Below are 16,903 nucleotides of genomic sequence, written 5' to 3'. Positions count from 1 at the left end.
TTAGGAACCCTTTTACCTGGCACCGATGCTCCAGCTCCCACCTCCTCTTCTGCTCTGCCTCGAGTTGCAGCTTTTGCTGTATATTCTGAGCTGACAGATCATGCTGGCTCTTGGCCAATGGCTGCATTTCCTGCTGTAGGTTAGTCGTTTCAGATACACATTTCTGGATACTCAGTGACTGGTAGGGCACAAAGAGGGAGACGGTTGGTGAACCTGTCCAAGTTTGGGATTTCATGTGAATGGTAAACAGTGTGTGGAAATAATCTACCTGGTCATAGCTTTCTTTCTGATACTGATCCTTAATTAACTCCATTTGGCTCAATTCTGTTTCTATGTGCTGAAAGTAAATGTGGAAATAACATAGAAAGATGATCAGTGGAAAAACTGGCTTGCTCTTTTTGCCTATAGGCTGACAGAAAGAATCCCACATGAGATCCACAGTTACCAGTTCCTGCTGGGCTCTCCTTCCCATCCAGCCCCCTGACCCCGAAAGAGCTAAGTCTTGTACAATCACTGTGGAAGAGACAGCTGGGGAGCCAGAATGTGACACTGGCAGCTAATGAGAAACCAAACACTGATGCAGCAGTATCTCTGCGGGACAAAGAGTCTCCCCCCACCTCCCCCCAGGCAATCTGCCCACTTCCCAGGTGTAGCTGTAATTCCCAGAGAACACATGGTGGTGGTGGGGCTCTGAAACCATCTTCCCCAGACACCACTCCCTGCCTGGATCCTCATCAGATACTAAGGAGGAGAGGAGAGTTAGGGTTTCTCATACAACCTTCTTCCTCTCTATGTTCTGAGCAGTATTCTCCTTAGCTGATAAGAGGAACTTAATTTGGGCCTTTTGATCCTTTATTTTCTCCTTGATGCTGTTCATTATATTTTTCATCTCTGTAAGTGTCTGCCGCAGCTCCTGGTTGGTCCGGGATACTTCCACTTCTCTGAAGTTGCTTTCATCAAGGGCTTTCTTCAGCTGTGGGATACAGAGGGAAAATTAGAACATTTTAATCTTCCATTCAGTAAGAGAAGCTTATGTTTAGCTGTGTCCCTATATTTTGTTCTCTTTGGACCTTTCTTTTAAAAAGGAGGTTAAGTGATGGGACTTCCCTGGTGGTCCAATGGCTAAGACTCTGTGCTCCCAATGCATGGGGGCCGTGTTTGATCCCTGGTCAGGGAACTAGATCCTGTGTGCCACAACTAAAGATCCTGTGTGCTGCAACTAAGACCTGGCACAGCCAAATAAATAGATATTTTAAAAAGGAGGGTAAGTGAGGCAATAATAAGAAGGAGATTTGTGGAGAAACACTCTCAGTGATTTTCATAATTTTTAACACTAAAGAACACAATTTTTCTTAGAACAGATAATGTAAATGTATGTTCGTCATTTGCTTTCTAAGAGCATGGCTTTGGAATCAGACAGAAGTTAAAATCTCAGCTTCACCACACACTAGTCAAGTAATTTCAGATAATTAACTTCCCTAAGCTTCAGGTTCATCATTGGAAAAGTATGAGAATAGCCTACTTCATAGGATTCATGTAACAGTTAAACAAGTGGAGGCAGAGAAGGAATATAGAGCCTGGCACACAATAATTGCTCAGTGCTCATTGCTGTGCTTTAAAGGTTATTTTTTTAAAAAAAAAACTTAACCTCGTGACCTCATATATGGAGAAGTGAAAATAAATTATATGGAGTTTATGTAAATACACCTGTCAGTTATTGACTCTCCTTGCATATATTTTTATAATATTGATTTTGTCGATTAAGGTATAGTTGATTTATGATATTACATTAGTATTAGGTGTAGGACATAGTGATTAAAAATTTTTATAGATTATACTCCAGTTATTATAAAATACTGGCTATATTCCCTGTGCTGTACAATATATCCTTGTAGCTTATTTACATAGTAGTTTATACTTCTTATGAATATTGCTTTATGTTTAGAAATTTTAATAAACTTGTCTAGTGGAAAAATAACATAGTGATTACTATTCAAAACAAGACAACAGGCCCACAATGAAGTCACTTATGCTAAACCTTATGTCACCAAACTGAGACTTAATTACAGTTTTGGCTCTCCCAGAAAAGGACTCTTAAACCAGTCAATCAGAAATGGCCTGATCAGCATTAGGTGAGTAATCTGCCTGACAGACCCCTGCCATCCCTTAACGGAAGTAACTCTGCTACTAGTAACTAATCTACTTTTTTGCCTAGTATAACTTCCTTGTTCCTGCTCCCCTCTGCCTATAAAAGTCTTTCATTTTATACAACTCCTCAGAGCGCCTTTCTATTGCAATCGATTGCATACTGCCTGACTCAAATTGATTTTTGTTCAAATAAACTCTTAATTTTATTATTCCTCAATTTATCTTTTAACAGTACTGAAATCATTTTACAGAGTTCCCCTTCTTCCTCATATGCCCTTAAATAAGTACCACTGGATTTGTAGGAAGAAGAGACGGCAGCTCACCTCCCCCTTCACTCCCCCCCACGCCCCAGGTCCTACCTGGTCTCTGGGGGTTCCTCCCGAACCCTTAGGTGTCCGTGGTCCCCCAGGTGCCCTCGTTGTGAGCAGACGCGGATTCCGCATCCTCCTAGTGCACCGTCTTCACCAAGCCCCCCCATATTCCTTTTAATATACCATTCTGACAGTCATATTATCATGTAACTTAACGTCTGTAAAGGGGATAAACTGGCAGCAATGTCACTGTGATACCTTTAGCTTAAGAATCTCTTCGTTTTCCAATTTTATTTATTTATTATACAGCACGTTCTTATTGGTTATCTATTTTATACATATTAGTGTAGATATGTCAATCCCAATTCCAGGGATTTCTGGAATTTCAGGGGCTTGGATGACCAAGTTAATATTAGTCAATGTCAATCAATCTTTTAGCATTCTATGATGTCTCATCAAGACACAGAATCTTAATCTAAAACTATTCTTTATAACGGAGGCTATACTAAGGTATTGGTTCTTGCCTTTTGCACTCCTGACAACTGTGTTACTGAAGGGTATTACACGGACTTGTGTTTCAGGGTCATCGTGCCTGAGGAAGCTTGTCTAAGTCTTCATGTCCGTGGGTCTGCCTTACCTGTTCTGATTCCACACTAGCTTCTTTCAGTTTATCCTCTGTTGCCTCTTTACATTTCTTCAGGTGTCTAACTGTTTCTTCCAATTCCTGAAAACGTGATACAGAGATTTTTGACAAACTCCCAATGTACTATATATGGAAGAAAAAGCTTCAATATTGTAATAAATGAGCAACCAAATTATGAAAGTATGATGGGGTACTTTCTAACTCCAGGTGCTACCAGACTATAGGATAAAAACTATTATTTTCAGTTGAACCTACAGTATACATTTGTGTATATGATTATAGATTTTGATTTACAGATTCTCCTGAGAAAAGATGATTAACATCTCTTTCCAGAACTGGAGAATACTTTTCATAGCAGACAATCTCTGTTGGAAGGCAAGAGCTTGATGGTCTCTTGAAATCCCTTTTTAGTAATAAAATGTGCTTTTCATTAGGTTGGGAGTAGATAAAAGTCCTGTAACGGCAACAGATGTATCTGAGCTACGGGGAAGAACCAAGGGGTGTAAAGTTCCTGAAAGACTATGAAGTTCACAAGTCTTACTTAGTAACTAGTACTTTGCATATGTGAGCTTTAGCCGTTCTTCAAAAATGAGTATCATTTTTATTAAGTTGAACATGAAGACGAGGTGCCATAGTCAAAGCTCCAGGCTTCATTCCTACATATGATTCTAAGGACTTAGCTAAGATGAACGACTTGTAAGTTTGTCTTCTTCTATAGAGCCTAGAAAAGCCAGGTGCCCTCATGCTGGGTTTTGCACATGGCCTTTGCTGGTAATCTCTGAGGTGAGTCTTAGGAACCCTTTTACCTGGCACCGATGCTCCAGCTCCCACCTCCTCTTCTGCTCTGCCTCGAGTTGCAGCTTTTGCTGTATATTCTGAGCTGACAGATCATGCTGGCTCTTGGCCAATGGCTGCATTTCCTGCTGTAGGTTAGTCGTTTCAGATACACATTTCTGGATACTCAGTGACTGGTAGGGCACAAAGAGGGAGACGGTTGGTGAACCTGTCCAAGTTTGGGATTTCATGTGAATGGTAAACAGTGTGTGGAAATAATCTACCTGGTCATAGCTTTCTTTCTGATACTGATCCTTAATTAACTCCATTTGGCTCAATTCTGTTTCTATGTGCTGAAAGTAAATGTGGAAATAACATAGAAAGATGATCAGTGGAAAAACTGGCTTGCTCTTTTTGCCTATAGGCTGACAGAAAGAATCCCACATGAGATCCACAGTTACCAGTTCCTGCTGGGCTCTCCTTCCCATCCAGCCCCCTGACCCCGAAAGAGCTAAGTCTTGTACAATCACTGTGGAAGAGACAGCTGGGGAGCCAGAATGTGACACTGGCAGCTAATGAGAAACCAAACACTGATGCAGCAGTATCTCTGCGGGACAAAGAGTCTCCCCCCACCTCCCCCCAGGCAATCTGCCCACTTCCCAGGTGTAGCTGTAATTCCCAGAGAACACATGGTGGTGGTGGGGCTCTGAAACCATCTTCCCCAGACACCACTCCCTGCCTGGATCCTCATCAGATACTAAGGAGGAGAGGAGAGTTAGGGTTTCTCATACAACCTTCTTCCTCTCTATGTTCTGAGCAGTATTCTCCTTAGCTGATAAGAGGAACTTAATTTGGGCCTTTTGATCCTTTATTTTCTCCTTGATGCTGTTCATTATATTTTCCATCTCTGTAAGTGTCTGCCGCAGCTCCTGGTTGGTCCGGGATACTTCCACTTCTCTGAAGTTGCTTTCATCAAGGGCTTTCTTCAGCTGTGGGATACAGAGGGAAAATTAGAACATTTTAATCTTCCATTCAGTAAGAGAAGCTTATGTTTAGCTGTGTTCCTATATTTTGTTCTCTTTGGACCTTTCTTTTAAAAAGGAGGTTAAGTGATGGGACTTCCCTGGTGGTCCAATGGCTAAGACTCTGTGCTCCCAATGCATGGGGGCCGTGTTTGATCCCTGGTCAGGGAACTAGATCCTGTGTGCCACAACTAAAGATCCTGTGTGCTGCAACTAAGACCTGGCACAGCCAAATAAATAGATATTTTAAAAAGGAGGGTAAGTGAGGCAATAATAAGAAGGAGATTTGTGGAGAAACACTCTCAGTGATTTTCATAATTTTTAACACTAAAGAACACAATTTTTCTTAGAACAGATAATGTAAATGTATGTTCGTCATTTGCTTTCTAAGAGCATGGCTTTGGAATCAGACAGAAGTTAAAATCTCAGCTTCACCACACACTAGTCAAGTAATTTCAGATAATTAACTTCCCTAAGCTTCAGGTTCATCATTGGAAAAGTATGAGAATAGCCTACTTCATAGGATTCATGTAACAGTTAAACAAGTGGAGGCAGAGAAGGAATATAGAGCCTGGCACACAATAATTGCTCAGTGCTCATTGCTGTGCTTTAAAGGTTATTTTTTTTAAAAAAAAAACTTAACCTCGTGACCTCATATATGGAGAAGTGAAAATAAATTATATGGAGTTTATGTAAATACACCTGTCAGTTATTGACTCTCCTTGCATATATTTTTATAATATTGATTTTGTCGATTAAGGTATAGTTGATTTATGATATTACATTAGTATTAGGTGTAGGACATAGTGATTAAAAATTTTTATAGATTATACTCCAGTTATTATAAAATACTGGCTATATTCCCTGTGCTGTACAATATATCCTTGTAGCTTATTTACATAGTAGTTTATACTTCTTATGAATATTGCTTTATGTTTAGAAATTTTAATAAACTTGTCTAGTGGAAAAATAACATAGTGATTACTATTCAAAACAAGACAACAGGCCCACAATGAAGTCACTTATGCTAAACCTTATGCCACCAAACTGAGACTTAATTACAGTTTTGGCTCTCCCAGAAAAGAACTCTTAAACCAGTCAATCAGAAATGGCCTGATCAGCATTAGGTGAGTAATCTGCCTGACAGACCCCTGCCATCCCTTAACGGAAGTAACTCTGCTACTAGTAACTAATCTACTTTTTTGCCTAGTATAACTTCCTTGTTCCTGCTCCCCTCTGCCTATAAAAGTCTTTCATTTTATACAACTCCTCAGAGCGCCTTTCTATTGCAATCGATTGCATACTGCCTGACTCAAATTGATTTTTGTTCAAATAAACTCTTAATTTTATTATTCCTCAATTTATCTTTTAACAGTACTGAAATCATTTTACAGAGTTCCCCCTCTTCCTCATATGCCCTTAAATGAGTACCACTGGATTTTTAGGATGAAGACACTGCAGCTGAGAAGGGAGACGATAGGAGTGTGGTATTCTCTGTGATTTGTAAGTATTTAACTTGTCAAAGTAAAAAGTCAAAATTGTTACCTTTCTCTTTTTACTTGCTCATTCCCTCAGATCCTACCCTCACACTACAGTGTTAGTCTTTTATTATCACCCAACTAAATTTCTGTTAGATATTCCACCATTTCCTCAATCAGAGCTTTGTCAAAACTGAGTAAGCCTTAAAAACTATCCCTCAAAAGCACCCTGGAAAGCAGTTGTGATGATTTCCATTTTGATTGAGGAAACTGAGACTCAGAAGTGAAGTCATCTGCACAGATAGTAAATTTACACATTGCTAATAAGAGGCAGCGCTGGGAGTCTTAAACAGTGCACCCTGAGCCCACCTCTGCCACTAACTGCTCAAGACATCACACTCATACTGTTCCTTGGTCTCTCCTGCACAAGTTCACCATCTTTACTGATCCCTGTTAAAAGGATTTAATTTTTAAATATTCTGAACAACTCTCTCTGAATAAAGGTACTTTTAATTTCAGTGCCCATTTTTGTTTCCCACAGAAATTATTTCTGTAATATTTGTAACACTTATACAGTGCTTTTTCAATTTACAAAGCATCATATAAACGGTTGAATCTGATTTTGTGACTGTGCGCTGTCAAGTGCAATTGCTAAATACGCTAAATTTAGCAAAATACAGACTGGCCACCCCAACCAAGTCTTGGAATTATTTTAATTACTCCCTCCCCTTTGCTTATGATACATTTAGTGTCTGATTTTTCTATTAATTAAAATGGATTTTTGATTTGATTCTTCTCTATTTTCAACAGAAACACTTTGCTTGGCTCTAATCATCTGAAGCCCAGAGTAAATGCTCTAGTTCCCCTTAGCCTCCATGTTTCCAGTTTCTCTTCATTCTTACCTACTCTCCACTGCTAACAGACTAACCGACCTAACATTGTGCTCACAGCCTTCTCAGAACCCTACAGTGCTCTCCTTTTACCTAATACTTTCCATCCAACATTCTGGGAGTCAAGGCCATCTACCAGCTGGTCTCATCTAAGCTAACCCCCTTTTCTCAGAAATTTCCTAAAATCTCTGCTCTGATCAAGAGAGGCAAATCCTTTTTCTTTGCTCACATGTCCTATTTATTTCTGTAACTAAGCTTTGTTCATCCTCTTACATAGAGTGTCACAGCCCTGTCAGCTCTGCCAGTCTCAACCCTGTAGAATTTCGTCAAGCTTCCCCTCTTCTTCGATCACCCAACCAGCCTAAAACAAACTTTCCCTTACTTCTGAATTCCTTTAAAATTGTACACAGCTTCTAGCTATCCAGGAAACATCTTCTGATGTCTTCCTAGTTGTCTCATGTAAAGAGTGGAGATGACAATTAAATAAGGGGTAATTTAGCACGGACCACATCTTCTGCTGTTTTTACTTGTGCCTCTTAGGAGCAGGTAGGTGCATGATGGATGCTAGTTAAGTGAATAGAGGAGACAGGTGATTGGCCATCTGTCTAGCAGATGGCGGTCTCCTCCTTCCCACTCAGTTATTATTCTCCAATGGGAAGGCTGTCACCAAGGCATTCATTCATTGGGCAGATAACTGTATATCAGAAACTTTTTGTGTGTTAAGTTACAAACAGCATAGTGATGTATCTGGCCTCCTGGCAAAAGGGGGATTAGAAGAACCAAAGAACATCTGTAGCCATTCTCGGAAATCCTGTGGCTGGTTCTCCTCTTCAAAGGCATTCACCTACAGGGAGACTTTTGTCACTTGCCTCCATACCTCAGTCACTTCCCGTTGTGCTGCTTTCTTTGCAGTTTCTCTCTCAATTTGAAACTGCTTCCTTAGAGCATCTATGCGTTCAGCATACAATTCTGCTTCTATTTTGGCTTCTTCACTCATCTGTTCTCTGTTTTGAAAAAGAGACATGATAAATCACCTTTAGAAAACATCTTAGTAGGCGTCATTTACCAATGAGAAGCAGATCAGTCACCAGGTAAAAATCACTGATCTGGAACTCATTAACAGAAGAAGAAATAAGCATTTACCTACAGCATTCAAAAACAAAAAGTTATTCAATATAAAGAGATCCACCCAAAAGAGTGAAACACATACTCTTGATTTAACCAATACTGAGTAGTCTTGAGCCAGCAACATTTCACCAGAATATAAAATTGGTACAGATTAAAAATATGAAAACTACCTTCTTTGCTTTAGCTTATACTTGTCTGCTATATCAGTATGTCCACTACGTGAAAGGAATAAAGATCCACGTGCACAATGCATTTCCCTTGGGTATAAATTTTCATGGGATGTTATTAATATCTAAATCCTATTTGCCTAGATAAAGTTTAACAAAAAAACTTTAGTGGGTTGACCTGAACTTGATGGGTTTGACCTAACTAATCTCAGGGAAAAAGTTGAAAACAATGAATGGTTTAGCAGCTGCTTAAATGGAATTATCCCACTCCTGGAGGGGTTATTCCCATCCATCCTTCTGTTTCTACCTTTCCAAATCATGCTTTTAAAGGACACATAAGCTTCTGATAGAAAAGGTTTGGCAGAAACATGTAAGTATCCCTTCCAACTTGGTTTAAACCTTCATGTACAGAAGAAGACTGACACTAGATGAGGGAAGAGCTGAAAAGGAGCGTACCCCAGCCAGCTAATATCTGCTCTGCTCAACTATGCCTGCTTCCTTCACATGGCTCTGCAGGGAGTACTAGCTCAAAGTAGGGGAAAAGGGTTTAACGGGTTTATGTGAATTAGCCAAACTTTCTCTCCCAGAGGCTCTTCCCTAATTCCACTGTGACTATACTGCCCTTACATGAAGCTTTCCAAATTCTGTAGCTCAAGTTCTTTGCTTTCCAATTTCTCTTGAACAGGATCAAGCTTTGTTTGCAGCTGATGATTTGTCTGGAGAGCTTGCTCCAGGCTCATAGCCAGTCTCCTGTTTTCTTCTCTAGCTACATCTAGAGCTTTTTGTAGAGCCTCCATCTGAAAGAGAGAAGAAAGAAGATTGTTTTTAATTCCACTGTAACAGATACAAGAAGTCCATAACACTGTATATTCACTCTTTAAACATTGAAACAATAATTATTTGGAACCAGAACCAAAGACTCCAGATGCCTGGAATATATATATGTGAGAACTTATTACAGACAGTCCTTAGGAGACTCTTAGAAGGTGATGGGAAGGGTATGCTCCACTGGTCACTAGAGAGTTTTGGAAAATAGAGCCAACTTATTTATCCTAATTTCTAAGGTTTTAAACCAGTTAAACTCCCCTTCCTGATCCTATGACCCTCTGGTCTCACTGCCTAGAGAGATAAGAACTGGCAACTGTCCCTTGTATATCCTTCTAGAAAAAGCTTTTTATAGGAAATATCTCTATTTTATATGTGTGCATATGTGTAGATACATATTCATGTGTGTATACACCTATAAACATGTGAGTATGCCTCCTTATTAAGTGGGATCACTCTCGCTACTTCTGACTAAAGTTATGTTGTTTTCTAAGCCCTTTAAGTTCACTTATGCATTAATACATGAAAAGAATGCAGACCATATAAGACAAGGAGAGTTAGGCATAATTATGGTCCTGGTTTGCCAATAAATGGTTCACTGTAAGATCACAGACCCATTTCCCATTTGGAAATATGTCACTGTTCAAAACTCAGACTTGAATGGAAAGGAAATTTACCCGATTGTTTTACTCCATTTTTCCAAAATAGCAATATGCCAATAAAATAAAAAATATCAACGTTATCTATCTATAAAAACCTGGCTTCTACCTTACTGTTGTGCTGGGCATCCACGACAAGGATTCTGGACCGCCTCTGGTCCACTTCTGCTTCCAGCTTCTGTACCCGCTGTTGATTTAGAGCCCTGTAAATGAAGGGCACAGGGAGAGTGACCACAGAAAAGTACCATCTAGGAGTGATACCACTGGGAGTTACAGGGCACCTTCCAGGAAGCCCAAATGGCATATGTAGTGGGCTACAGATGCTCAGAATATCTGAGAGTTGGCAGGTGACAATTAGTAGCCTCAGCTTCAGGTTAAGAAACTAATTTTCCTATGGATTAAAAACTTGTCCCATTTATGATTCAATTTGGCTTTATATATTAAAGTATCAGTACATGTTAATGACTAACTTATGGGCTGGTAACTTTATACTATATATATATTACTAGTACAAAAATATATCACCTCTGTATGGACTGGCTTGCTGTTGAGATTTCTGCTTTTTACCCAGAATTTTATTGTGAATAGTAAACAATGTTTAATACCATCCCCTTGACTTTTTTTTTAAGTTCAGAGGTAATACAGATTCATAATATGTAAAAAAACAAGCACAATGAAGAATATAAAACTCACTTGTTCTCCCATAACACAGAGGCAATATTCACCAGTAATGTATTACAATAGGTCTTAGAGGTCTGATTAAACTCAAACCATTTGTTCATTAACCTAAAAGGGAAACTTTTATGTAATTTTTAAACATTTAAAGGAGTTCACTTACAAAACATGGCTAAAAGTAGTTCTCAGAATGATTCATCTAAAATAAATAGGATACTAATTAATGGATAATTAATTCAAACAGAAGTAGACACTTGGCTTTAATCTTGACAATTATCATTCTGTAGACCCAAGGGTAGGTATAAATGGTGTAGAAAACAGCAAGGATAAAACAGCATATATCACATGAATTTCTAAAATACATACTTATTTACATCGCTACAAAATATGAGAATTTTTGGATATCATTTTTATTTATAATTCCAGATTTTCCTGAATTTGCTAGTTCTTTAAATACCATTTTACTACTTTATTTTCACAAGGGAATCAATAGAAAATGACTGTTTCTTGACTGCACTCTGTTCTTTACTACAATGTCGCAGAAAAATACAAGTACAAAGACAGAAAAATAATCTCTGGTACCTTTCTTTCTTGAGGCCTGCAATCTCTGCATCCCTCCGCCCAAGCTCTATTTGCACTTTTTCCAGAGCGCCTTGCATCTTACTGTGAGAAGCCAACACATTCCCCAACATGATTTTAACTTTGCAGTTGTCTTCTTTAGCTTCTGCCAGTTGTTGCTGAAAGTTTCCCACCTAATAGAAAATGAAATAAGACAAAGATATTTGATCCTTTCTGGTTATTCTTCTGCTGAGTCCCATGACTTCTAGAAGAGTATGGAAACCAGGTCTGGTAGAATGCTAAGAGGAATAATTAAAGTATATTTTATATTTATTTTGTATCTTAAGTTATTTTGACTTTGAGAAAAAGAAAACTAGACCCTAGATCATATGGATCCTATGAAGAACTCTGCAGTGCATCCTAACTATTGTCGTGTCACAGCACATATATTAACTAGAGACATAAGGACCAACAGCTTCTTGGGGCTAGAGGTGGTCCCAGACTGGCCTGTGCTAGCCCTCCTCAGCTATCTTATCATGGGGTCAGAAGAAGATAACACATTTGAAGCCCATCAGAATTATCTGAGGAAAGAGGACCATAAGTGGAAGCTGCTGAAGAATGATGTGACTCACAGCCCTCTTCAGAGGGGCAAAATCTAGCACCTGCTGTCATGAATTTTGGGATGTTACCTCTCTTCCCACTAAGTACACACACTGTTAAGCAGAAAGCATTTGGTAATTTGACTTAACATAAAATCTTAACAGTGTTATATCACATTAATAATACATAAGTAGGTGGTTATTATTACCAAGGTCAGATGTGTTTCAACAGAAAAAAAATAGGACTTTTGATTATTTTAAGACAGGAAGAAAAAAAAAACATTGGGAGTTAAATCATGTATTTTTAAAGGAAATATCTTAGAGCTCTTCTAAAGGTATCCTTTCTTTAGGAAAAAAAAATCCTCCTCTGATCAATCCTCATTCTTTTTTAATAAAGGTAACAAGAAAAGAAAGAATATGGCTCATGAAAAATTTCAGAAGCGCTTCATTTCAGTAACAGACTTCAGAAAGGATTGATGTCTTGCCTTCTTGTTCTCCCTGTCCTCCAAAGCTTTGAGGTCATGTTTCAACTTCTGACTCTCTTTCAGGGCTGCAGCACGACCCTTCACAACTCGTGAGAGCTCACGTTCTTTCTTTTCAAGAATGGATTTCACCTTAGTAGAAAAAAAGAAATGATAAATGATTCTCCCAAAGCACAGTCAATCAGCAATTAGAATAAGACACAGCAATTTAGAAACCAAATTTAAAATGTTTAATTAAATATGCTTATATATTATTGTAAATAAAAACTAGCTTTAGTAGCTGTTTTTCCCCTTAAAACTACAAAGCAAAAAAAATCTGTTAATAAACATGGGCAAATCTCTAATATATGTCAATCTCTATGACAGCGCAGAATGAAGGTAAGGGAGATGAGAGAATGATGCTAAGATGAAAAACGGGGAAGAAACAGATTATCACAGAATTTGAAAATACAACGTAAATTAATATCATAATAGCAAAGGTGAATAAGAACTAAATAGCATCAAGAAAATAGTGTTACAGAAGTGTTCTAAATAGTGTCCTAATCCTAATTGGAAGTATTCGACTTTTACATATCTGCAACACTTTTACTATATCTACACAGTTGTTTCAGATGCATCATACTAATCTAAATACTACTCTTTTAAAAAATACTTTATCTTGAAATACAGAGTCACAGGACTTTACAAAATTAGTGCAGAGTCCCCATGCACTCTTTTCCCTGCTTCTAATGATGACATCTTATATTGTAGTTCAACATTAAAACCAGGATATAGACTTTAATGAGAATAACTACACTACAAAACTTACAATGTTCACTTGTTATTTCTTTCAGTACACGGGCCTCTCACTGTTGTGGCCTCTCCCGTTGCGGAGCACAGGCTCCAGAAAGGCTCAGCAGCAATGGCTCACGGGCCCAGCCACTCCGCGGCATGTGGGATATTCCCGGACCGGGGCATGAACACGCGTCCCCTGCATCGGCAGGCGAACTCTCAACCACTGCGCCACCAGGGAAGCCCTTCACCATTTTTTAAACCTCCATTCATCTGTGTATGCACACATGCACATAGCTTTATGTAATTTAACCCCATGCACATATTCCTGTGATCACGACAATCAAGATACAGAACTGCTCCACTGCCGCAAACAACTCACTTGTGCTACTTCTCTGTGTTCACACCCTCCCCCAAACTCATCCCATGTCCCCTGGCAACCAGTAATTTGTTCTCTATCGCTACTGTTTTTGTCATTTCAAGAATGTTATTTTAAACATTTAAAAATAATTAACTTTAGTATAATACATTCACATTTTTTAAAACAGCCTTACTGAGATATAGTTGAAATACAATAAGCTATGAATATTTAAAGTGTACAATTTTGATATATGTATAAACCATAATCATGATAATGAACACTTCCGTTATCCCCAAAGTTCCCTTATGCCTTTTTGTAATTTCCCCCACTTCTATATCTCCCTGTTCCTACACATCCACCCAAGGCTACCACTGACCTGTTTTCTGTCACAATCAATTCACTTTTATTTCCTAGGATTTTATATAAATGAAATCATAGTTGATGTACTCATTTTTGAATGATTTTCCACTCAGCACAATTATTGTGAGATTCACTCACTCTTCTTTATATATCAATAGTTCTTCCTTTCTGTTGCTGAATAGTGTTCTGCTGAACACTGGAGTTGTTCCAGTTTTAAGCTGTTACAAGTAGAGCTGCTCTGGGCAGTTGTATACAGATCTTCGTGTAGATATATGCTTTCATTTATCTTTGGTGAATGCATAGGAGTGGACTGGCTGGGTTGTATGGTAGTAGTATGTCTCACTTTTAAAGAAACTACCAAACTATTTTCCAGAGTGGCTGAGTGATTTTACATTCCCTTCAGCAATGTATGAGAGTTCCTCCACATCTTCACTAACACTTGGGGTAATCAGTTTTTCAATCTTAGACATCCTAATAGTGTGTGGTAGTACCTCACTGCAGTTTTAATTTGCATTTCCCTAATGACTGATGTTTAACATCTTTTCAGGTGCTTATTTATCATCCGTATATCTTTTTTGGTGAAACGTGTGTTCACCAAATAAATAAAATACTTTGCACCTTTTTTTTTTCGGATTGTTTTTCCTTCTTAGTGAGTTTGGAGAGTTTTTAATAAACTGTGGAGACAAGACCTTTATCAGATATGTGATTTGAAAATGTTTTGTTTTCTTTCCCCCAGCCTGTAGCTTTTCATTTTCTTAACAATGTCTTTGAAGAGCATACGTTGTCAATGTTACCTTTTTTCCTTTATGGATCATGCTTTTGATGTCAAATCTAAGAAATCTTAGTGTAATCCAAGATCACAATGGTTTCATCCTATGTTTCAGAAGTTTTACAGTTTTAAGTTTTACCTTTAGGGCTTTCATCCATTTTGAGTTAATTTTTATATATGGTAAGAGGTATGGATCAAAGGTATTTTGTTTTTTTGTTTCTGCATATGATACCCAATTGCTCTAGCACATTTGTTGAAAAGACCATCCTTTCTCTACTTTTACTTCTGTTGAAAATAAAATGTTCATAAAATTTTTCTGGATGGGTAGCACATTCACATTACTCTTAAGGTACAAAAGGATAAAGTGAAAAATCTCCCAGCCACCCAGTTTCCTTCCTCGAAAATAATGTTGCCCATTTATTACGATTCATTTTAGAGAGACTCTATTCAAAAGTGAATACATATGAAGACTTCATCGCCCCAACCCTTTTGCACACAAATAGTAAAATACTCTGTATGCTCTTCTGAACCTGGACTGTTTTAACCTAATAATAGATATGTTATGATTAAGATAAATATATCTTCAAACAGTATTCCAAACTATGGATATACCATGATTTATTTAGCCAGCCTCTTACTGATGGAATTTTGGTTGTTTCTAGTCTTTTGCTAATAACAAACAATACTTCAGAAAGTAACCTTGTAAACATGTCTTATGTACAAGCTAGTGTATCTGTAGGAAAGAGTACAACTGTGGGTGTAAAGTGATAAACAAAGCCAAATTGTCCTCCACAGGAAAAGGGCACTCCAAACAGCAGCAAAGAAGAATGCCTTTTCCCCACATCTTCCTCAATATTATACTTCCTTATAACTTTTAACCTGTAACGTTAAAAATACTTTAACGTCTTCTGTAAGGATTCAAGAATAGTACAAAAGATGCTCACTTATAAGGTTTTGAAAACCTATTGGATTTTGTTCTAGAAAAGCACATTAGGAAGGATATAGTTTTTATAATTTTACCAGTGCTTATAAATTATTTATAAAAAATGAAAAGGCCACTAGCAAAAGTGCTTACAGAAAGGGTCTAAATTGTAGTTAACTCGAGAAGACAAGCTATAGTACTTTCTATTTTTAAATACCAAACAAAGATGGATGCTCTAGTAAGTTTTCTTTGGGAAGTATTTTCCAGTGTTCAAGTTCTCAGGGCTTCTATTTATGTATTTCTACTTGAAAATCAGGCTTTACCCATTTTACTGTAAATGTTAAGACTATTAGCATTAATTTTTAAAGTGAAAATTAGATTAAAAATCTCAATGGTTACTCTTAAGCCAAATATGACATTTCTGTGTCCAAATCAAAAACTAAGTATGCAATAGCCAGAATGATGGTTTTGATCTACATCATCAGTTTTTGCTGTTTGTGAAGAAGTTCTTTCCTTGTTGTTACTCACACCTCCAAACGTTATCTTTCTAGATGTTACTACTTTTCTTCATTGTTGTATAAATCTGAAATTTCCTTATGATTTAATTTGTGGCCTTCACTTACCGAATCCCGGTGAAGAAAATTTGGTGACTCATCATTTTTTAATGGTCTTGAGGCAAGAATGTCTATTTTACCTTCCAGTCTTCCCTCCATGGTTTTAATGGCATTCAAAAGAGTCTTTAGAGAGATCCCAGAGTCTCCAATCTCCTGAGAAGACCTCACAGAAGTCAGGGTAGGTGCAAAGGTCACATGGTGTGTAGGGTTTGGCCTAACACTGGGCAAAACAACTGATGAACTTCGTTCCTTTACAGTGTTGACACGGGGCCTGTGGCTTTAAAGTAATTTTGAAGATGCAGGCCTCTCTGGAGACTTCCTCCTTCTTGGAAGCATCAGCAATTTAAAAAGACAAAATCAACTAAACCTAGAATTATTTTTCAGTGAGTGCCCCCTTTACTATGAGAAACAACACAACGTTCTAAATGAAGCTGGGATGGAAAATATACTTTAAAATGTGTTCCTTTGCTTTCAGAATGAAGAAAATACTAGTGTAAAGTATGTCCTCATGCAGAAACAAAGCATATCTAATGAGGGTCCCCTTTACCAGTATAGTCAGATCGTTAGAACCCATTTGAAGACACATTCTAGTTGCTTGGTTACCAAGGGTAGACATACACAAACGTTAGAGTTAAAGGAGTCACACATGCTTACACTGTTAAAAATTAAAAATAAATAATGTGATAAATTTGTAAATCATTGTTAATAGTCTCAATAGTCTCAGTCTCAATAGCCACCATGCTAACA

General features: G+C 37.9%; 1 pseudogene; it reads right to left on the bottom strand.

Annotated features, from left to right (window-relative positions):
• Positions 1–16,492, bottom strand: part of LOC132495076 (coiled-coil domain-containing protein 150-like) — a 44,791-nt pseudogene extending 28,299 nt beyond the window's left edge.
• Between the last annotated feature and the right edge of the window lie 411 nt (positions 16,493–16,903).

Source organism: Mesoplodon densirostris, chromosome 8 (genome assembly GCF_025265405.1).
Source record: "Mesoplodon densirostris isolate mMesDen1 chromosome 8, mMesDen1 primary haplotype, whole genome shotgun sequence".
Lineage (NCBI taxonomy): Eukaryota > Metazoa > Chordata > Mammalia > Artiodactyla > Ziphiidae > Mesoplodon > Mesoplodon densirostris.
The sequence above is the reverse complement of the archived record's forward strand: the minus strand, read 5'-3'. Positions and strand labels throughout refer to the sequence as shown.